General features: G+C 41.0%; 2 long non-coding RNA genes across 2 annotated transcripts; one reads left to right on the top strand and one right to left on the bottom strand.

Annotated features, from left to right (window-relative positions):
- Positions 1-6,114: 6,114 nt before the first annotated feature.
- LOC137079167 (uncharacterized) lies at positions 6,115-7,462 on the bottom strand. The gene is made up of 4 exons (XR_010905409.1): positions 7,369-7,462; positions 6,851-6,971; positions 6,615-6,769; positions 6,115-6,533 (listed from the first exon to the last, which is right to left on the bottom strand). It is a non-coding gene; the product is annotated as an uncharacterized lncRNA (long non-coding RNA).
- A 5,278-nt stretch (positions 7,463-12,740) lies between these two features.
- On the top strand, positions 12,741-24,535 carry LOC137079166 (uncharacterized). The gene is made up of 4 exons (XR_010905408.1): positions 12,741-12,847; positions 13,809-13,877; positions 24,082-24,137; positions 24,291-24,535. It is a non-coding gene; the product is annotated as an uncharacterized lncRNA (long non-coding RNA).
- Positions 24,536-24,810: the final 275 nt, after the last annotated feature.

Here is a 24,810-nt window from a genome sequence, read left to right as displayed (position 1 = left end):
AGTTAATGTTCATGACTGGATTCCGGGATTCCCTCTGCGTCACAGAAATCAATCGGCCGTAAGTTATAAACACACCTTTATCTGCACAGAGGGATGTGTTGTGTGCCCGAACATGTTCTATGTGTTTCTTCATTTGCATCCACATTTTGTGCACATTTGATATCCTCCAGGACAACACCACATTATTTTTTTCTATATCCAAAGTATTTCCATACTAGCCAGGGATTCACGACGGCGTTTTGCTTTCACCTGGGTCTGCGTCACTGACGTCTGTGTTGTTCGTCTCCATCTGATATTTGCGTGCTTGTTCTCTCCCGCGTCCCGCGCCCTCTATTCAATATTAGTCATTTCCGGATCTCGGTTTTTTTCCTCCCCTCTTTGCATTAATGATTTCTTTTTACTCAGTAACGGATGTGGTTTAAAATGTAGCGAAGTACAATACTTTAATCAAAATGTACTTAAGTAAAAGTAAAACTACTTAAAAAAAGTAGAAGTACACAGAAAAACTACTCAATTACAGTAACGCGAGTAAATGTAATTCGTTACTTTCCACCTCTGATTAATGCTGTCACGGATCAAATTGAATTGCCCTCTTCAGGGAACACAGGAGCATGCAGTGATCTCAGATAACTTAATCCAGATATTTTAAACCAATCACAAATTCGTTTGAAGAACCAAATTAGCCAGAGATCAGTTATCAGGATTAGAATATCTGGGATCTGTCCGATTATCCCGATATACGAAGAACGGACCCTTGATGACACTCATAATGTTATACACTCACCTAAAGGACTATTAGGAGCACCATACTAATACAGTGTTTGACCCCCTTTGGCCTTCAGAACTGCCTTAATTCTACGTGGCATTGATCAACAAGGTGCTGAAAGCATTCTTTAGAAATGTTGGCCCATGTTGATAGGAGAGCATCTTGCAGTTGATGGAGATTTGTGGGATGCACATCCAGGGCACGAAGCTCCCGTTCCACCACATCCCAAAGATGCTCTATTGGGTTGAGATCTGGGGACTGTGGTGCTTTGTGACATGGTGCGTTATCCTGCTGGAAGTAGCCATCAGAGGATGGGGACATGGTGGTCATAAAGGGATGGACATGGTCAGAAACAATGCTCAGGTAGGCCGTGGCATTTAAACGATGCCCAATTGGCACTAAGGGGCCTAAAGTGTGCCAAGAAAACATCCCCCACACCATTACACCACCACCACCAGCCTGCACAGTGGGAACAAGGCATGATGGATCCATGTTCTCATTCTGTTTACGTCAAATTCTGACTCTACCATCTGAATGCCTCAACAGAAATCGAGACTCATCAGACCAGGCAACATTTTTCCAGTCTTCAACTGTCCAATTTTGGTTAGCTTGTGCAAATTGTAGCCTCTTTTTCCTATTTGTAGTGGAGATGAGTGGTACCCGGTGGGGTCTTCTGCTGTAGTAGCCCATCCGCCTCAAGGTTGTGCGTGTTGTGGCTTCACAAATGCTTTGCTGCATACCTCGGTTGTAACGAGTGGTTATTTCAGTCAAAGTTGCTCTTCTATCAGCTTGAATCAGTTGGCCCATTCTCCTCTGACCTCGAGCATCAACAAGGCATTTTCGCCCACAGGACTGCTGCATTTATGCCCGAGCCCGACGGGCCCTGACTTTTTTACGCCTCTAGGGCCGGGCTTCGGGCCAATTTTCACGTCATACCTAAAATGCGGGCCGGGCTTCTGGTCTTTTTTTGGCTTCTCCTTCGTTTTATATTTATTTTATTAATTAAAAGGAACAATGAGATGTTCTGCGCTGGTGGAAACAACACGAGACCATAATAGCTAACGCGACTGTCAAGATGGCTCGCACAGTGTTCAGAGCATAGGTTCAGAGTCCGCGCCAGCAGCAGCAGCGCGCGTTTCTTCAGCGCAGCGCGCACTGCAAGCGTGGTGTGAGCATGGCGTTTCTGTTGCGTCATCCGCGGGGCGTCTGCTGCTATTAATGTACAGGGAAGACCTATACTTCATGTTAAATATAAATTTATTGCCTATTGATACAGCAAAGACAACTTCGGCAGTAGCCGGCCCATACCAAATCCATGGTATTGACGGCAAAAGGCTACAGAATATTTCGTTCTGTATTGACTGGTTTAATATTTCAAAATCGATAATTATGTTGTGTTTTATTATTTATGTTAATTTATGCATTTATGTTAACCTACAGACTTTCAAACATGAAAATGTCATTATGTGTCACAATGTGTTATGGGCTATATGTTGTACAGATAGATATGATGGTGCAGCAGCATCGCCGCAAATGACTAATGCAAGCCAACACAAATGGCCGTAAATGAAACTTAAAATAAGTCTTAGATGCTCAAAAACACAATCATCTTCAATAAAAATTAATGTGACTAAATGATCTTACCAGTGCGCTTAGGTCGCTCTCTCTTATGTGGTCTTTGAATTTGAAATGAGCTGCTGAATAAAATGCATCTTGAATCTTTTGCTTCCGTTGCTGTAAACTCCGTTAAATGAGCATATACCCCGGGAATTGAAGATGGGATTTATATTCATTTGCGTAGGTGTAAGGTAGGCTATAAGACAACCTCCATGTTCTTTTTTTATTTTTATTTGTTTTTAGATTGTTTAGCTCCGTTTGCGAGAGCCGCGAGCAGCCTATCAGCCTGCCTCAGCTCGTCAGAAATGCCTTTTAGGCTACTGGTGGTAATAGTTGGCGAAATTAACTTAAGCCCCGTTTCCACCACAGGAACTTTACCCAGGAACTAGGAACTTTGGGTGGTACTTCGTGTGTTTAGACCGCAGGAACCAGGGTATAAATGAAGTTCCGGGTAAATATTTCCCCCTCCAAACGGCCCTGCTCGCGGGGTAGTACTTTTTCAAAGTTCAGGAACTTTCGAGGGCGGGACTTGGGCGCTGAACATGCTGATTGGTTGAGCTCACGCAGCATTTAGGTCCAACTCGGCATTTTTAAAAGTCTTACACGCCGCGCTCATGTTGACAAGAGAGGAAAGTTAATTTTTCTGAGGGGTTAACTTTTTATTTCGTAAGTTATAAGATAATGAAGATAATGTTGGAGTAATGACACAGCGTATATTGCCCCAGGCAGTTTTTTACTTGCGCGCCTGACAGAAGAATTATTATTTTTTCTGAGATGATTATTTAAACAAATAAATAGCTTATAATAACTAAATCCACTAAATCTTTCAATCGGTACACACAAAAATGATTACTGTCCGCTAGGGCTGTCATTTTTGAAAAAAATCTAATTCGAACGGATATCAAATATCAAGCAAGGCATTCGAATATATTCAATTATCTACAACGCCGTCATCTCCAGCGCCTGGAATGTGTTTACGGATGCCATAGCAACTCTCAACGGCCACCAGGACTTTACGGTTTTATAAAAGCTATTCATTTGTTGTAAAGTGTAATAATCATCTCAGAAAAAATTAATTCTAATGTCAGGCGCAGTTGAAGAAGTTGATTGTTTGCTTACATAGGCTTAGGGACAGTGTCATTATGCCAACATTATCTTCATAACTTCTTATGAAATAAAAAGATTATCCCTCAGAAAAATGTATTTTCCTCTCTTGTCAACATGCTTGCTGCATGAGCGCGACGTGTGCTCTTCAGTGGGGCGCGCGCTGTTATCACATAAGGACGCACACTCAAAAGTAATCCGGTCAGGTCATTTACATGGTGAAATGTTTCGTTTGATCGATTCATGATAAGATTTATCCACCCATCTCAAAACGATTACAATTTCATTCAGTTTGGGCATTTTTATTACGATTGAGGTGTTTATATGGAGCATTTTCCTTCAGATTGGACTTTTAAACTGATTACAGTGCTCCATGTAAACGCACCGACAGTAAAAAAAAAAAAAAAAATTGCGCTACATGGCACTTTAAAAACCGGATAGTTTATTTATAGTTCGATTACGGATATTTCACGTCATCTTCGAATGCATATTCGAATATCGAATAAAAAGTGACAGCCCTTGTCCGTCACTGGCTTGGAGGAACAGTCGCGTGCAGTCCTACATCACCGGACTAATTTGCCTAATCTTCTCGGAACTTTATCGCGGTCGAAACGCAGACAGCTGCAGGTCTGGGGGGGAGAAAAGTTCCTGTAAAAAAGTTCCTGGTACAAATTGTTCCGGGTAATTTTGGTGGAAACGGGGCTTTACATTGTGATGCTTGAAGTGTTTTATATCTATGGATTTTATTATAGGCAAGACAAGTCAAGAGTTGATTTGAGAGACTAAATCGATTAAATATGCGGTTAACTCGCTGTTGGTCGTCACTTAAAAAAATGATAACTTTAATTTAACAAACAAAAAAAGCTCTAAACATTTTTCTAAATTAACTTAATAAAGAAACGAAACGAAACGAAATATAACTACTTTGACATTAAAAACAAAACAGAACTATTTTAATGGCTGCAACAATGTAAAAAAAAACAAAAAAAAAACACGGGCTCCTTGTCGGACTCGGCCGAGAATTTTGATAAGCTGTCGGACACGGGCCGGGCTAGGGCCTCAGCGTCTCGGGCCAGGGCCGGGCTAGGGCCTCAGCATCTCGGGCCAGGGCCAGGCTAGGGACTCAGCTTCTCGGGCCAGGGCCGGGCTAGGGCCTCAGCGTCTCGGGCCAGGGCCGGGCTAGGGCCTCAGCATCTCGGGCCAGGGCCAGGCTAGGGACTCAGCATCTCGGGCCAGGGCCGGGCTAGGGCCTCAGCATCTCGGGCCAGGGCCGGGCTAGGGCCTCATCGTCTCGGGCCAGGGCCGGGCTAGGGCCTCAGCATCTCGGGCCAGGGCCAGGCTAGGGCCTCAGCGTCTCGGGCCAGGGCCGGGCTAGGGCCTCAGCGTCTCGGGCCAGGGCCTAGATTTGAGGCCGTGCAGGGCTCTATGCTGCATACTGGATGTTCTTCCCTTTTCACACCATTCTTTGTAAACCCTAGAAATGGTTGTGTGTGAAAATCCCAGTAACTGAGCAGATTGTGAAATACTCAGACCGGCCCGTCTGGCACCAACAACCATGCCACGCTCAACATTGCTTAAATCACCTTTCTTTCCCATTCTGACATTCAGTTTGGAGTTCAGGAGATTGTCTTGACCAGGACCACACCCCTAAATGCATCGAAGCAACTGCCATGTGATTGGTTGATTAGATAATTGTATTAATGAGAAATTGAACAGGTGTTCCTAATGATCCTTTAGGTGAGTGTACTACTGTATTTAATTTTTTTTCAGTTTGAGACTGTTAGATGTGTTGTGTAATGATATTTGAAATAAAAAAACGTGGATAATTGGATAAATATTTTATTTAAAATGGCCGGATGTCAGTACAATTTGGGAACGGACAAATGTTTAAATTTTTATTTTCCTCTCTATCCTCTCCCGTCTCTGTTGCTCCTCCCGCTTCCACCTCTTTTCCCTCTCCTCGTCTGTCCAAACCCCCGAGTGCAACGAACGCCGAGACTGGGGGGTGTAGAGCGCCGCCCCATGAGCACCTCCGGCCTGTGAAGGGGTGGAGGTGTTGTGAAAGTCGGGGGTTCCCCACAACACCGCCCACCACCCTCCACAACACCGCCCCCCCCACCCACAACAGCGCCCCCCCCACCCACAACACTACCCATCTACAACAGCGCCCATCTACACCACCACAGCCCATCTACAACACCGCCCCCCCAAACACCGCCCACTCCCATCTACAACACCGCCCATCTACAACACCGCCCACTCCCATCATGCAGCTCCCGTCTACAACACCTCCCACTCCCATCATACACCGCCCACCCACACCACCACCCATCCCTACCCACAAATCTGCCCACCCACAACACCACCCACCGCCTATCCACCCCAGCCACCCACAACACCGCCCACCACCAATGGGGAACCCCCAACTCCCACAACCCCTCCCAAATTATACCACAACGAAACCCCCCCCCATGAACGTCACTAACTTCCACAACACCCCCAACTTTACTGTCGTCGCTCCCCCCTCCCCCCAGAAACATATACCGTGACGGAGCCCTCCCCCCACCCCCACCCAGGAACCTGACTAACACCCCACACCCCCCCGCAGGTCAAGGGTACTCACGAGACTTAACTCCACACCGCTCCAGCCATGGCATCCGCAACACCTGTGGGTCAGAACGGACGAGGCGAGAGATCGGAGGCAGAAGCATGAGGAGCGAGAGAGAAGAGAGAGGGAAGAGAGGAACAATTCTTGGTCCGGGTCCCAAAATGCATTGCCATCTGGCTCCCGGAGGCGCTTTCACACTGCAGGTTTCGTTCTCCTTCATACCCGCGAACCAGGGATCATATGAAATGTTCTCTAAGGTTCCCATTAAGAGATGTAAAGCGCTAGCTCTCGTTCTCTAGCTTCTTCAAAGGTGATTCAATCATAATGCAGTGGCTTGGCAACTCTTCCCATCTCCGCCAACGTAGACGAATGAGGTCAGCAGTGCTCTAATTGGTCAGCAGTAGATGGTGGGCGGAGTCTTGCGTGCACATCTTGATGCTGTGATTCACAAATGAATGCCAGTTGGTGAATCTCTTTGCATTAAATTGTGGATCAGTGGAATAAAGGAAGAGTTCTCACCTCGTAGCTGAAGAGGCTGAGAAGAGCAGCTTTTGGCTGTGGATGGCGTTGAGGTCGTCTAACTTGAGGCTCGTTTGGAGGGGCGAAAGGCAGATCGTTGGGGAAAGCGGATGATCCTGAGTCGAACTACAGCTGGTGAACAGGGAAACATCTACCTGTCAAACAACCAGAGCATTAAAGTAAGGTCCTGTTTCACATCAAAAAAAGGTCGTTCTGATTAAACACAAAACACATACTTTTTTCTGCAGGTTTCGTTCTCCTTCATACCCGCGAACCAGGGATCATGTGAAATGTTCTCTAAGGTGAAAACTGGCCATTTTCCTTTGGGACGAAGTCGCTTGAGAAGTCTAACGCATTCTGTGAAAGTGATCAGAGGAGAGCGGATTAGCCATGTTTGTCCTTACCCAACTGCTGGGTTAAAACTGCCCAGTTGCTGGGTTTGTCCATTTTCAACCCAACTTGGATTGTTTTCAACCCAGCAATTGGGTTCTTTACAGCAAATATTTAACCCAACTGCTGGGTTAAAACTGCCCAGTTGCTGGGTTTGTCCATTTTCAACCCAACTTGGGTTATTTTTAACCCAGCAATTGGATTGTTTTCAGCAAATATTTAACCCAACCGGTGGGTTTGTCTGTTTTCAAGCCAACTTAGTTTGTTTTTAACCCAGATTTTATTCTAGAGTGTATAACATTTCATCATCTGTGTTTGACACTTAAGCATTATATGTTTTTCCAAGCAATGTTATTGAGCTCACCTCTGGACACAGTTTTTTTCCAAAACGGGCGTCTTATTGCTTTGATGAGCGCATTCATGACGAAGTAGAAGAATGGAGCGTGTGATAATTTAACTCCTTCTCCTAGACATTTAGCCTCGCAACTAAAGTTTATCTTCAGCTGGAGGGTGTCAGGGTTGATGAGCAATTGTCCCTCAGAGAGAAAGAAAACCCCCCGATCCCAGCAGTGGCGCAGTCCATCGGCGAGCTGCCACATGATGCGTCTCGCCATGTCTTCGGTCAGGCGACCTTTTTTACTCTTGATGAATTCAGCCAAGGTCACAGAGGGATGAGGATATTCCATTACAATCACGTCGTCATCTTTCATGACAAACCAGTCATAAAACTGTATGACATGGTCGCATGTTGGAGACTTTTGCAATGCTAGCATTGTAGTAATCTCGTCACTGAAAAACTCAGGCTAAAGAAGAGAAGAGATTAACAAAAGGTTAGCTCGTTTCAGTGAACTTTACATGCACTGATGCTTCTAGGCTTTGACTACGGAATTTAATTTTTTTAATAAAAATAATTACGTTAAATTTGATTCAATTCAGTTCAATAACAGTGTCACTGTTGCAAAGTTCATCAATTATTAAATTAATTCAATTCAGTTCAATAACAGTATCAATGTTGTAAAGTTCGTCAATTATGAAATTAATTAAATTAAGTTCAATGTGATTCAATTCAGGTCAATAACAGTGTCAATGTTGCAAAGTTGATCAATAATTCATGAAGAATAAAGTCGTGTCAACTTACCGATTCCGATGGTTCCCCGCGCTGCTGCCTCTCAACAAATTTGATGAACACCTAAAAAAGAAAAAATGTTTTGCAGGTTTTTACACTTGTAAACATTGATGTTTATGGCAGAACTCAAAGGTCAAAGGTTTATGGAGAAAGAGTAACATACCTTTTGGCCGTCCGATTTTCTGATTCCTTCATGGACACGGCCATTATATTCCAGTTCCTTTCCCACTTCATAAAGAGTGTGGAAGAGTTGAGCTGGCACTCTCGTTTCATCATAAAGGTTGAAGTTCTCTGAGAAAAAAAACACACAGCATGAGACTGAACTTACAAATAAAACCAGAAACAACAGATGGAAACGATATATCGCGATATAAAAATGTGACGATCTGTATCGTTTTTATCGTTGAAAAAAATGTATTAAAAAAACAACCCTCTTCTTTAGGTTGGCTTAAAATATCGGGATAAATATCGTGTCGTGATTAATATCAAATCGTGACACGAGTGTATTGTTACACCCCTAATGTCCTGTCATGGTTGGAAAATAGTTCCAAAATGAAAGTTGACTGGATGTACGTTGAGCATATCTGAATGCATTTTTTGGAAATTTAGCTATTTTTGGCTAGAGACTCAACGTTGCCATCAGACCAATGTTTGCTGGGATGCCATTGATGATAATATTTAGCCTATAACCGCTACCAAGAGCTGTGCGCACACAGAGACTTCCCCTAATTTGCCACTATCCGCATGTCATTCATTAAAAATGAAGAGAATTGAAGAGCCTGGTGCTCTTTTTTGATCACCTTTTTTCCCCGTATCATATATTTTAGTAAAATATCATAAATTAGGTGTCATTCGAAAGCTTATAAACTCAAAATTCATCCTGTGAAAACCGTTTTGAAATCGGACATTGCGTTACCATGGAAACGTTACTCTAAATTCTACTAGCCGTCTCCTCCCCCTAGAGGGCATCGCATGTTTCATATTACAAAATATATTTTAGCTACTTTATAATCAAAATCTTTTCTAATCTTGACAAAACGCATATCGTCGGAAAGTCTCGAGGTTCAATATTTGGTGACTGTTTTGTGATGGAAGTGATATTTGGTCAGAAATGTACAGGAAAGCGCATCAGAAAAACAATCAATGGAATGTGGATGACGCTCTGTGGCTATTTTTGGTACAGCGCCGAAACAAAAATCTCCTAGGAACTTCAATTTGTGTGATATCAACTCTATCAAATTTAAAACACAACTTGGTTAGACATATGGCTTTGGTTTTATAGTAATTTTAGAGTAAAAATATTTACATAAAATAAAAAATATTTAGTACAGTGTTTTTCTTTTATAGTAAATTTAAACTTCCATAACCTTTTCATACTTTTATATATTGATTTGCTTTCACACCAGCAATAATCTGCCAAAAGCATTCTTGAATTACAGCCCTTTAAGTTTGGATAGTGCATTTTCATGTCTATTTGTGGTCATATATATATAAATATATATATGTAAATATACAGCACGCTGTTATCGGCTGTCATACATTTCGCCAATGTAAATGACATTTCGCATATAAAATGGTCGACTCCCCGATTAATGTCCCGCTTACTGAACTAGGGAGCTGATTGAGACGCACCCAAAGTTTTAGCCGTGTCCTACTATTACTTCTGTATCAGTTTTGATTTGTGTTAATGTCATCAGTCACCTGTTGGGTTGTTCTCCGCAGTGTGTTCAGGTCTCTCCATCTCCACAGGTAAGTATTCAAACGCATCCACGAACACATCTCTGCTCTCCATCTCCACAGGTAAGTGTTCAAACGCATCCACGAACACATCTCTGCTCTCAATCTCCACAGGTAAGTGTTCAAACGCGTCCACGAACACATCTCTGCTCTCCATCTCCACAGGTAAGTGTTCAAACGCGTCCACGAACACATCTCTGCTCTCCATCTCCACAGGTAAGTGTTCAAACGCGTCCACGAACACATCTCTGCTCTCCATCTCCACAGGTAAGTGTTCAAACGCGTCCACGAACACATCTCTGCTCTCCATCTCCACAGGTAAGTATTCAAACGCGTCCTCAAACACGTCACTGCTCTCCATCTCCACAGGTAAGTGTTCAAACGCATCCACGAACACATCTGTGCTCTCAGCTATATACTTAAACGCTTCCTCAAATATGTCACTGCTCTCCATCTCCACAGGTAAGTGTTCAAACGCGTCCACTAACACATCTCTGCTCTCCATCTCCACAGGTAAGTGTTCAAACGCATCCACGAACACATCTCTGCTCTCCATCTCCACAGGTAAGTATTCAAACGCGTCCTCAAACACGTCACTGCTGTCAATCTCCACAGGTAAGTATTCAAACGCGTCCTCGAACACATCTGTGCTCTCAGCTATATACTTAAACGCTTCCTCAAATATGTCGCTGCTCTCCATCTCCACAGGTAAATTCTTAAACGCGTTCACGAACATGTCTAACAATATTTTTACCAGCTAGATTGCGCTAAAAATGTATTCTACCACTGTCTATAAACCGCCGCTTGGATCGCTATGGGACATCTACTCTGATAATCGCCGAACTAAACTCACTCTTATAAGATGTCTGCCTATTACGTCACGAGTAGAACTGTAGCCGCGCCTGTGGCGTCACATGACCATTCGAGCGTGAAGCTGAGTGAGAAAAACGGCACTAATTTGTTATCTATCTTTTTTGTATATTTCTTTCTTAAATTAATGTTTCTCTCTTTATCTGTAATGTTTAATTGTTCTTAATAAAAAAAATAAACAAAAAGAGTGACCACACGGCGCCATTTTCTCTTCTTTCCTCGCGTCATCGTCATACAGTTTGTGATATTTAGGCATTTTAAAGTCATATAACTGAAATATGCAGCATTTTGTGTCAACATTGCATGTTATTGAACGCTTAGTTATTCGTTTCATTAAGAAGGATGTCGATTTAGCTAATTTTCCTCAGTTTAATGTGTAGGCGCTGGTTGCCGTTTTAAATTCAGATTTGTGTTGTTGCTATAAACCAACGATAGCAAACATAAACTCATTAAAGAGTAATTTACTCACCCTCGCGTCGTGCTGAGCACAGATAGAGATATTTTGAATGAAATCTTGCTTTGACAGTCAAAAAGTTCACAAAGAGATCGTTAGACTAATCAAACGGGTTAATCCACATTTTCTGAAGAGACGTCCGATCGCTTTATGATGATCACACATTAATTTAAGCCTTTATTCTTTTATTTTCATTCTCTTCCGTTAAAAACAAACACTAGATTCTAATACACTCGGTATCACGGATGAACAGCGCTGCATGGTTTCAACGCGCAGGATTTTGGTTATTAATTTAAAAAAAATTAAACCAGCTCATATATTATGGACTAACGTTATTTGCTCAAAAATATGTTGTACTTCCCTCAGGATTAAATGCGGCGCGGGCTTTATTCGCGTGTTGACGGTTAGCCAGCCTACATTTCAACATGAATGTTTTCTTTAAATTACGTTTTTTATTTTAAGCAGTTGTGTTATTGATACGTGCTGTCTGGACTGGTTTCACCCCTCATGATATTAACAATGGTTTATAATAATAATATCATCTACTCAGGCAAGTCATTTAGTCTCCACACTATTTTACTAAATGCACTATTATCGTATTCATTATATTTACTTTACATGTTTGTAATGTCTTATTTATTATGCAACATTTGTCATGTCAGTAACTGTGTAAATTATTATGTTTCAAAAATGTATTTGATGGAGTATAAATAATATAATTAGATTTAGAAGTGCAAATTATTATATCGATATATAATCACTAAATTAAGGCCTAATAGTTTTGACTCTGTTGTTAACTGTAACCTTTAAAATTATGTTCCAGAAAGGGCTTGCTGATATCCATCTTTTTTTAACGCTGCTTCTATCTCCAAATTCAAGACTATCATCACGATAATTTGGTGCAGATATTTTTTAACAGTCACCTAGTGTTGAAACAGTGGAAACTTTTCGATACCGTAGACATCTGTGTTTATATCTGAACTATAACTTGTATCCCAGTACTTCTATGATAATTGAACTATTGTATTGCAGAACTATTGATATTGTTTGGTTGAAATAATGACAGCAGCTCTCTATGGTTCAGCAGCGCCAAAACAGATTTTAATGTTGTGATATGATTTTGTCAAAAGTCAAGACAGATGAATTGTTGTCATTAAGGAATAATGGTTTAATTCGAGATCACACTCTTTTAAAGATTAATCTTCTCAGCAATGAGGGCTTTTCAGTGTATTCATTACTATATTAATATTCATTAAGTGAGACATTTCACCCTCTGTTGGAACAAAAGTGTCCATTTCGCCTATAAGTAAGGACTAGAAGTTTGAATTAATATCAATTCTGAAATAAAAAATCATAAACAACAAAATATACAAAATGTGATTTTTTCCCCCAGCCCTAGACTGACGGCACTGCAGTAATCTTGGAGAAACTACAATAGTTTACTATAAATAGATAAAAACATCAGGGAAACATGCCACTTTGTTTTGAAAGCGAATGAAAAGTTTCTCGTTTTGTGAACAAACTCAACGTTTCTGGTTTCTTCTGCAGAGCTCTAGCGGAGAGATTGTGAGGTCTCCAGAGAAAGATAAAGAGATGGTTCAGAAGCTGCTGGACTTCAAGAACAAGATGGACCCCACAGACCCGCCAAGCTCATCGGTGAGTGTAGAACGACACAGTGAAATACTGAAATCTCAAACACTGCTGACCAATGTTATTTTCAATAGCATACTTCAAATTCGTTAGACTTTAACTATTCTTGCGGTAAAATTAGGAGTGTAACGTTACTCCACCCTAGGTTTGTCATGCACTTGCACCGCGACTCACCTCAAATCTGGCAAAGCATCTATAATATGGTTTGTTTAAAATAACACGTAAAAATAATGTACATTTCTGACGATGAATGCATATTCTGGCTCCCCAATAATACAAATCAGTCACTCTTTGTAAAGTTTCTTCAATGTGAGTGCTGCCATATGTTTGAATATTAAAGTACACACATAGTTTCTAGTTTTGAGAGCGAACAAGAGGAGAAGTTAATGGATGTGCATTTGCCCTCCTGCTCTGGTCGCGCATTACGCTCTTGTTGATGTCACATGTTTCCTGAACGCTGGGTTTTGATGGGCGTGTCACGGAGACTTGGAAGTAAACGCCCACGGCTAGGATTGGATAAGATTTGCATATTTAATGAGCTTCAGCTCCGCTGTCGAGTTCAGTTCTCACGAGGAGGGATTGAGGGAGAAGCAGCAACCAGAATGATTTAACTGATATTGATATTTGGACTGAAAACAAGAAAAAAATACTAAATAAAAACTACTGACAAAGAAGAGCGTTTTTTTTGCAGTGAAGAGACACAAATGGTTTTTATTTGTTTTTTATTTACATTTCTTTAAAAAAAGACACTGTTAGGGTTGAGACATCATTTCATATTAAAAGCAACCTGCTCTGTCCTGTCTGTCAGTGCGTTGTCACTCAGTGTCCTCTTTGCTCCACAATGTGTTTTTCACTGCGTGAGAGAGTGTGTGTGTGTTTGTGTGTGCATGTTTTTGTGAGAGAGTGTTTGTGCATGTGTGAGTGTGATATGCACAAGAAAATGAATTTGATGTTCTTTTTCTTTCAGTGATGCAATGATGCTGCTGCGCTGCACAAAACTCAGACGCGAGATTTCCGTGATTAATCCGGCTGACAGGTGCGTGAGAATCATGAATAGTGAGCGAGTGAGTAAGTGAATGAGTGTGTGTTTGTGTGTGAGAGAATGAGTGAGTGAGCGTGTGTGAGTGCCCTTTTATTGTGTGTAGCCTAAAGCCTAGTTCAGACTGCACGATTTTCAAACTCGTCGGGTCACAGCTCTATTCACACTGCATGACTATCTGGGGTATCATTCAGTCACTGCTGTGTTCACACTGCACGATGGTTTGACGACAGAGGAGTTCACACTGCATGACTGAACAAGAGGAAGAATCGCCGACAACTCTCTCGCTCTCCGGTGCGCAAACTACGTTTCCCAAACACGTGCGATGTGCCGAGTAAACAACGCGAGATCACACGTGCGTCAGACCCATAGACCGTAAAAACAGACCGGTCAGACCGGAGTTCTCGCGCGAGACTTGGAATTTTTAATAAAAATGATAAACTGCACAAAGTTTGCTTCAAATTGTATGTGCGCTGATTTGTGGAGAAAAAGAAAAAAGATTATGGCGGAAGAAATTGTTGGAGAGACAGAGGGAGCCAGGATTTTGTTCTGCAAAGACAGTTTGAGGTAAATAAATAATTATTGAATGTGCTGCTGCTGTGGCTGGATGTGCAAATGTTTGGCCTTTGTTTCTGTTTGATAGAATTGTAAATATATCTATTAAAATACTGATATTCTGCTCTATAACTCCTCCCTGAACCTCCTGCTGCCCTGTATCTCACTCTCTCATTGGCTGTCAGTGTAATTTTCAGTCAGAACGCTGTTCACACAGCAGGAGTTTGAATCGCCGACAGGTCTAGATATTTAGCATGCCAAATATCTCACCGGCGTCGGCGACTCGTCGGCGATTCTCTCTGATCGCGTCTTTGATCATTCATACTGCGTGATTGTCACTCGCGTGCACGAGCACCGATTTGCCTGTGATCTCGGGCATTTGTCGGCGATTTTGCAAAACCTGTCGGCGACTCAAAATCGGGGCAAAAATCGGGCAGTGTGAACTAGGCTTTAGGCACACCTGTGCAATAATCCTGATGTCTAATCAGCATCTTGATATGCCACACCTGTGAAGTGGATGGATGGAGAAGTGCTCACTAACACAGGTTTGGATAGATTTTGTGAACAGTATTTGAGAGAAATTGGCCTTTTGTGTACATAGAAAAAGTCTTAGATCTTTTGAGTTCAGCTCATGAAAGCATGACGTCTCATCACACCGCCAACCAGTTTGCGCAAATAAATTAGCTGCTCATATTTACAAAAATAATCTATATTATCAGAAATAAGCCTTTTTAATGAAAATAAAGGTCCATGTTTAATAAAAAATGTTCATGGAATTTAAATGTTTAGAGAAATTAGAAAATATTTAAGAGATGGTTAATTTAGTTGTAGGCCTATATGTTCTCCTTTCCATATATTCTATTGTCACAATGTCACAAATAATAATTTCGAGGTTTACTGGGTTTTACACAGTTCTTTTGTGGTGTGGTTTTTGTTAACATTTACTAAAGTTAACATTGTCACGTGTGTACTTTACTTCTTCTCACCGCTGTTTCCTGATGGTGTCACCTTCTGTAGGGGTGCAACGATTCGTTTTAACAACGATTCGCGATCACGATTTGAGGTTGTCGATGCAATTCAAGGACGATATAGAGTGCCGAAGTCATGACGTTACTTTGTAGGCCAACCCGGAAGTTAGCAGCGCATGGGTTCCCTCGATCAAAAGCCGATGCATTTCCCCCATAGACTTTTGGACAATCGCAAAAAATAAGATCTGTGTTCAACAAAGAATTATGACCCTTACACGTTTTGTCTATCAAGATAATCTTTACAAGTGAATACAAAATGTACACCGTTTGAAGCCTAAATAAAGCCATCAGATATAAAATGCTAACGATAGGCTATAAACGGACTACAGCACACAGTCGCGGATCTACGTCATCATCACGCTTCCTCAAACTTTATTTAAAAAACACGTTCGCTCATTATGATCTGCGCTGTGTATGAACACTTATCCACTTTTTCATGAGAAATATTGCCCATTCGTTTTTTCCAAAAATGTTAGAAACTTAATGGGTTTATGCGTGCCTCTCTGAGATGTGTTTTCTCGTTTGTTAATGTTTTATTTATTCGTTTATTATTTTGTTAGTTTATATAAACCTTAATCTTATTGTCTTTGTGATTAAGATTAGGCTATTATGCCTGATCATCGTTCCCCAAATAGACTTTTAAGATTATCTTTCACTGTATTATGTTTGATTGTATGTTTGCATACCATTTGCTAATTCGCCAGAGAAAAACGTGCCTTTACCACCTCAGAAGCACTAATGTTAACGGCGTAAGCTATAGCCGTATCAATTTACAATCGTATGTCATTTTCCTTAGACGCTTGATCATATATCGAGGAGAAAACCACTAGGCTATAAAACTGGACATGTAGAACAGCGCAGCTTTCATTCGACGACTTGTGCTTCCATTTTGGGACCAAACAAAACACTACAGTCTCTCCACAGAAATGAAGAACTGGTAATGGTTATCTTAATATCACAGATTTCTGTGTACAACTATATTTGGAAACACTACTATTTGAAAGGTGTCAAGGATCAGGGAGTGGAGGACCCAGATGCAGAGTGAACAACAAGGACAGTTTATTAATAAGACAGATCAACAAGACACAAGAGGGTAGTGGATGAGTGACAGTCCAAACACCAGGGCAGGGGAAAGACACGACGATGACGGGCAGGGGAGGATGACCACTGAGACCAGTCCAGGCAGCCAATGAACTTCACGACAGCTTGGGAGGTAACACCAGGCAGGGCGGTGTTGGACCAATCCAGGCAGGAACCTGAGGCTTGATGTTCTCACAGAAGCAGGAGTCTTGGCTGACAGGCAGTGGAGACAGCGGCCAGGGAAAAAACACTGGACAGAAAACAACACAGGACACACACACGACAAGACTCTAGACAAGACAACAAGAAACAACAGACACACTACAAACTGACTAAATTAAACAAAAACTTAAATAATAACTGGAGCTAGAAAACTAGGAAAAATAAAACAAAACCAATCTCTATAAAAAGACTGAACTGCGAAAATAAAAGTGGAAAACAGGAAAAATAAAAAGGTAAGCTATCAGAACCAAGAAAACTAAACAATAAGGCTAGAAGAAAAATACCAAAATAAAACCTGGAGAAAACAAGCAAAATAAAGACAGAAACTTCACTAGACTCAAAAACTCAGGAACAAAGAAAAAACTGAAAATAAATTCAAAGCTAGAAAAACAGGAGACACTAAAACTAGAAAAGGCTAGACTAGGCTAGACAAGGAGCTAGAGACATGTACGCACAAGCAAACGCTCACAAACATACACAACGAACCAGCAAAGACATGAGGGAAGGTAGCACAATATAAAGGGACCAGAGCACATGAGGAACAGGTGAGCACAATTAGTGAAACGAGGACTAGACCAGACTAAACAAGGGGGCGTGGTAACGGCAAACAAGGAGGCAGGACAAGAGGAACACATGACAAACACAGAGAGAGACAGAACCAAGTACTAAGACACAACACAAACATAGAAACATTAAACAAAGACAAAACAGACAGAGCTGCCAGGGCAGAACCCTGACAAAAGGACTAAATATATAACTTTATGTATATTAACTGAAATGTAAACTTCTAAGAACGTGAGGCTGAAACGCGGGCTAGTTTTTTATTTTTATTAAACATTTACTTAACAGAATTCAAAAGTGAATGAAACGCGGGCTGGTGAGATTTCCCGTTTGTCACGATGACGTATAAAGTCCCGGCCAAAGGATGTAGTCCCTTTTAGCAACTTGTTAGCAACCGCCGTTTTTAAGAAACAATAAAGTTTAAAAAAATCACAAGCAGGTTAGAACTAGTGTTACGACCAGCTCGATTTAAGTCGCAACATAAAAGAGGGATCAAACACCAACGTTTAATCAAAGTAAATTATATTTATTGGTATTAACAAATATAACAATAATTACAAATAACAAACATAAGTCTAGGGAACTAAAGAAACAAAGATATAAACAAAATATTAAAGCTACATGATATAAGAAAGGTACAAGAAAGAAACTAAATGAAAAGCAAAGAGCCACTCCCGTGAGAAACTATCCCACAGAGAGTGCTAACTCAAATGAAAACTAAGAGCACTTAAATACCCTAATTTACAAATTATCAATTAAGAAGAGGGTGTGACTCAGAAACTCCCACAGTCTGCCACCAATGGGTAGAGAGAAACACTCAGGGTCGTTACACCTCCCACTCCAAAAAGAGGTTCCCTAAAGAACCGACAAAAAAGGAAAACAAACAACAAAGCAAATTAATATATAGATATCTCACAAATGCACGAAACATTCAGGCCGTTGATACTCATCCTAGCAATCCCGTTCCAGTTCACTCTCGGATCCCCTGGGCCCTAGGGTTTCAAAGAGAGATAGAGAAAGGGAGAGAAAGAGAAATAGAAAAACACAGCCCATACTGAAACAACTTTTACACCCGGGAAAGAGCATCTGCAATCAAATTATCCTTGCCACGGATATGTTTGATCAGCAGATGAAAAGGTTGTAATGCAAGACTCCATCTCATAATTCTCTGGTTTTTACCACGCATTCGGTCTAAAAATGTCAAAGGATTGTGGTCAGTGTAGACAATAATGGGACCACAAATTGAGCTCAAATAGACTTCGAACTGTTGAACAGCCAACACAAGAGCTAAAGCCTCTTTTTCAATCGTAGAGTATGCCAATTGATGGCGATTAAATTTTTTTGAAAAATAACTAACCGGATGTTCGATTCCATCAGCATCTTCCTGTAGGAGAACAGCACCAGCACCACAGGCACTGGCATCAACTGCTAAGAGGAAAGGTCTCTGGAAATTAGGTGTAACCAATACAGGCGCATTGGCTAACAGGGCTTTAGCATTATTGAAAGCAAACTGGCATTGTTCAGTCCATAAGAATGGTTTCTTCGGACTCAACAAATCAGTCAGAGGAGTAACTACACTGGCAAAATTCTTACAAAACCCTCTGTAGTAGCCTACCATTCCCAGGAATCGGCGGAGCTCACGGCGGGTAACAGGAGTAGGAAAACTACTAATAGCATTAACTTTAGCGTCGATTCTAGGCAAGGGGTAGCAATCAGGTTTAGTTAAAGCATTGAGCTTCCTGTAGTCAGTGCAAAAACGATAAGATTTATCCGGCTTACTCACTAAAATACAAGGAGAGCTCCAAGAACTGAAACTGGGTTCTGCCAAATGATGAGAAAGTAAATAATCAACCTCTTTCTGAAGCAATTCCCTTTTTATAGAATTTACTCTGTATGCATGTTGTTTTACAGGTGAAGCCGTACCAACATCAATATCATGCTCAATGATATTAGTTTGGGTAGGGATATCAGAAAAAAGAGAGAGGAACGAATTTACCAACTTCATTATATCTGTCTTCTCAGAGTCAGATAAATGAGATAAATGAGAAGTCAAATTGGCAAGAATTTCAGAATTATTTAGTCGCCCTTCCACGACTCCTCGAGAAGGACCGTTTATTTCGTCCGTAGCCATTTGATCTGCATTTTCCCCCATCTTTTCAGATACATCTAAACTGCTTCGGCTAACAAGAGTAGTTGATACAACATCAACAGACAAAGAAGTCACAGGAGTCACATAAGGTTTTAATAAGTTAATATGACAAACCTGTAATTTCTTTCGGCGGTCAGGAGTATTTAGTAGATAGTTGTTATTAGGGAAACACTTTGCAACTGAATATGGTCCAGCAAACCTAGCCTGGAAAGGACTTGTAACCACAGGTAACAATGCCAACACTTGATCACCAACTTGAAGTTCTCTGGACTTGACCTTACGGTTATACAATCTCTGCATCTTCCCCTGGGACTTACCTAATTTACGTTGGGCAATAGCTCTAGCTTCATAGAGTCGATAGCGAAAACTGCTTACATAGTCTACTACATTCTCTGGAGGGTCAGAGATCTTCCATTCGTCGGCTAAGACAGCAATAGGTCCCCTAACAGTGTGTCCGAACACTAGTTCATTAGGACTGAACCCTATGCTCTCCTGCACGACTTCACGGATAGCTAACAACATCCAAGGAAGTCCCTCTTCCCAATCAGAGTCAAGCTCAACACAATAAGATCTCAAAAGTGACTTCAGGGTCTGGTGGAATCTTTCTAGCGCCCCCTGACTCTGAGGATGATAAGCACTTGAGATGTTATGGGTAACTTTAAGTTGTTGCATAACTTTAGCGAAGTGTCGAGACATGAAGTTTGAGCCCTGATCAGACTGAAGAGTATTAGGAATGCCAAAAATGGACATAAAACTCGTTAAAGCCTTTAAAATCGATTTGGTAGTAATCGATCGCAAGGGATAAACTGCAGGATAGCGTGTGGACTGACACATTACAGTTAGTAAATACGCATGTCCAGCCTTTGATCGTGGCAAAGGTCCAACACAGTCTATAATGAGATGCTCAAAGGGAGTAGTAACTGCAGCAATAGGCTGTAAAGGAGCCAACGGAATTTTCTGATTTGGCTTCCCGGTCATTTGACAGGTATGACAAGACCGTATATAGTTAATCACATCTCGCTTAACTCTAGGCCAATAGAATTTTCTCAGAATTCTGTCATAGGTCTTTCGTACACCCATGTGACCAGCGACGCCCTCATGGGACAGCTGTAGGATGGCTTGACGAAAAGTAAGAGGAATCACAATTTGAATTCTGGGATCTAGCAAAACATCAGAACACATGGGTTGTTTCCTACAGAGCAATCCATCTGTAACAAAATAAAGAGGAAGTGATTTATCACCATTTACGTCATCCACCAAAGAAAACAGATCCTGAAGGGTGCAGTCCGACTGCTGTTCTTTAATTAATTCATCTCGAGTGACACTATAAAGTGGAGATAAAGAACAAGCATTAACATGGTCATCATGATTAAATGGACTTTCAGGCATGAAATCAGACTTTTCCATGGTATCATCAACCACAGGCAGTAAATCAGGCACAGGAGTTTCATCTTCAAGACTAGCACACACCACATTATATTCTGGTTGAGAAGAATTCACAGACGAAAGAAAAGTATCACTAAGAATACTTTTCCCTTCATCTATTACTTTCTTAGCCTTAGCACGAGTTATTGCACATGCAGGGAATAAGTTTGGACAGTCACGGGAGTCATCCATTTTCCCTACAACAGGATCTACTATAGGCGGAACCCCACCATCTGAGTTTTCCCACACATTTCCCCCTGCTAGATCATTTCCAAGTATGAAACTGACACCAGGGACAGGAAGCACTGAACGAACGCCTACAACAACATCACCTGATACTAGTTTTGAGGCAAGATGAATACGGTGTAAAGGAACTTCCATAAACCCCATCTCAAACCCTCTCACTAGTACATGAGTTCCAGTAGCAGTACTATCAGACAAAGGCAGAAGTCCTTCCAATAAGAAGGACTGTGCAGCTCCAGTATCTCGGAGAACACGAACCCGAACAGTCTCCTCAGATCCAGGCACAGACACGGCCCCTTCTGTAAGAAATGGTGCATAATCATTATGAGTCTCTACTTCTGAGATATCCCCATGCATGTTCACAAATTGGGCAGGACTAGGGTTCTCACATGATGTAGAAATTAAACCAACCGTTTTAGCGGACCTCTCTTTTTTCTTAAGAATTACACAATCAGAAATTTTATGTCCTGCCTTCTTACAATAAAAGCAAACAATCTCCCCTTTTAATCGTGTATGAACAGCATGATCAGAGGAAGAATTAGGAGTAATATTCTGTCGTACAACAGCCGCTTTGCTCTTTCCCTGAACACTCGTCTTAGGTCTATGCAATTCATTTAAATGGCTAATCGAACTTCGGTGAGTAAGAACAAATTCATCGGCCATGAGAGCAGCGTCTGACAGTTTGTTCACTTTATGCTCATTTAAATACATAGCAACTGCATTCGGTACACATTGTTTAAACTCTTCCAAAAGAAGCAGCTCTCTAAGCTGTTCCTTTGTGTTTACTTTCATTGAGGTGCACCAACGATCAAACATGTTTTCTTTTTCTCTGGCAAATTCAAGATAAGTGCATGTCTCAGGTTTTAAAAAACTTCTAAATCTCTGACGATATGCCTCAGGTGCTAATTCATATGCTTGCAATATTGCAGATTTAACAGTATCATAATCACCGCTTTGTTCAACAGTCATCGCCGAGTACACTTCCTGTGCTCGCCCGGTTAAAACACATTGTAACAATAACGTCCAAAATTCTCGGGGCCATTTTAACGACTCTGCAACACGTTCAAAATGAGAAAAATATTTATCTACCTCCCTTTCAGAAAACGGCGGTACCATCCTAATGTTTCTAAAAACATCAAACACAGATGAAGTCGAGACTGGTTCAGTCGATGGCACAGAGAGTGGAGTTTCAACTGGTTTTGCCTTCAGCTCCAACTCAAGTTTCCTCAACTGAAACTGCCTTTCATCCTTCTCTCTCTCAAACTCTAACTCCAACTTTCGCATCTCAAACTGCTGTTGTAATTTCTTTACTTCAACATCTCTCTCAAACTCTCTCTCTTTCAAAGCACAAGCATCTCGCTCGGCACGAAGCTTATCAGCATCAACACATAACTGCTTTTCTTGTAAAGACATCTCGCTAAACTTTACATTTCTGTCAGTATCATGACAAGGAGACAAAGACTCTTCAGGATCAGTAACTTGAGCTCTTACCTCTAAAACACCACGTTCAAAAAGTGCGCATTTCACAGTGTTCGTCAGAGTTTCTTTAAGCTTTTTATCGTTACTGGTCAACTCCACATCAAAACGCTCAGCAATCTGTAACAACTCTTCCTTTGTGCATCTCTCCAGTAATACTTCTGAAGGAAACACAAAGAAATCTTCGACTACCGAAGACATTTTTGCTTAAACGGGAGTTAGACTGATGCTAAACAACACCAAAACACACGCATGCGTGACTGACACCACTATAAACTACAGCGTTTAGACTACAAATCCCATAAGCCACTTCACCAGGGATCGTCACAGCATAACACGCTCCTGTTGTAAACCCGCCTAGTTACAAGATAGATGAAAACTTACCACGAATCGTTCTCACATCTTCATACTCTTAGCAGGCATAAACAAACAACACGGACATGAAAAGCAACAAAGTGTCACCTTAAATGAAAATGAGAGACTTCAGTTCCTAACTAGAAACAAAACTAACTAAACCTACCTGATCTTCAAAGGTGTACCGGACTCGAGGCAGCATTTAAACGCTAAACTCAAGACAATTGGTACATTTAAACCAAAAGCCCGAAGCGTACCCCCGACAGAGATTTAAAACCTCCGCCCAGAATAACCTTCAAAAATAAGAAAGGCAAAACAACAAACAAAATAACAAACAGTGCCTCGATGGAAGGATTGTAAACCCAGCTGAGGACACTCTAAATAACTGAAGTCTTCTCATTTACACAAGTGAACACTAAAACAATATACACTTACTTACACATGCAGCAATTCAGGACGAGCCTCCAATTTTATGTTACGACCAGCTCGATTTAAGTCGCAACATAAAAGAGGGATCAAACACCAACGTTTAATCAAAGTAAATTATATTTATTGGTATTAACAAATATAACAATAATTACAAATAACAAACATAAGTCTAGGGAACTAAAGAAACAAAGATATAAACAAAATATTAAAGCTACATGATATAAGAAAGGTACAAGAAAGAAACTAAATGAAAAGCAAAGAGCCACTCCCGTGAGAAACTATCCCACAGAGAGTGCTAACTCAAATGAAAACTAAGAGCACTTAAATACCCTAATCTACAAATTATCAATTAAGAAGAGGGTGTGACTCAGAAACTCCCACAGTCTGCCACCAATGGGTAGAGAGAAACACTCAGGGTCGTTACACTAGTGTGTTTTATGTCATAGATCAAAATATTTAGAGGCTTTGTTAAACACAGACCTTATTTCAGGCGATTTAGCAAAAACCCATTAAAAAAACCCATAGACTTTAGAGCGAGGGAACTCTCCTCTGTGTATTATGTTTAAAAATGTGTACGATTTTGTTTCGAATGGTAATTAATGTTGTGCCTTGTGTATCATACTGAACGCACAGTTACCCTTAATGAGAGTTTGTTCATTTTATGCTTTTCTGATTTCAGTGGTTTATGTCTGCAGTGTATTCAACCAATGTAATACATTTTAATGTGTTCCTCAGGTATGTAATTTTTCATGGTTATTGTTTTTTATGTTATTTTGTTAACATGGAATTATGTTGAATGTAGTTCAGCAGAAAATGGCTGACACTGCTGTGGTGGTTTATGTCTGCAATGTATTCAACCAATGTAATACATTTTGATGTATTGCTCAGAACATCATTGCTGCGGAGAATAAAAGTACAGACAACCAGAATTTTGTACGTGTCATCCATTACGTTTGTGATGGTTGTGTGGGACGTGTAGAGGCCACATCAGAAACTGGTGCCGTGACTCTTTGGATTGCCCTGATCAGCTCGATGCAGATCGGCCGTGGTTGCTACTCCTCATCTGTGTTTGAACCCCACTTGGATCTTCGATGTTATAGACAAAGACAGTAAACGCATACACTACATGACCACAGCAGAGAGACTGAATATCATTAAACACAGTTTGAATAAGGACTTGTGAGCACACATAAACTGATATTGCTATCTTGAACACAATTTTTTTTTGCTAACCAGAGTGTTGTTTCAGTGTCATATATTTCCACTGTTTGAATTATATTTTATATATTCATTTTCTTATTGCTTGTAAGTAACAGTGACTGAATAATGACTGAAACTTATGACTGTAATACCGATATAGATAGGACATTCATGGAAGCCACTGGTTTTCCCAGAAGGAGGGGTGGTT

The sequence above is a fragment of the Pseudorasbora parva genome, chromosome 6 (assembly GCF_024679245.1).
Source record: "Pseudorasbora parva isolate DD20220531a chromosome 6, ASM2467924v1, whole genome shotgun sequence".
NCBI lineage: Eukaryota > Metazoa > Chordata > Actinopteri > Cypriniformes > Gobionidae > Pseudorasbora > Pseudorasbora parva.
This window is presented reverse-complemented; position numbering and strand designations above follow the sequence as displayed.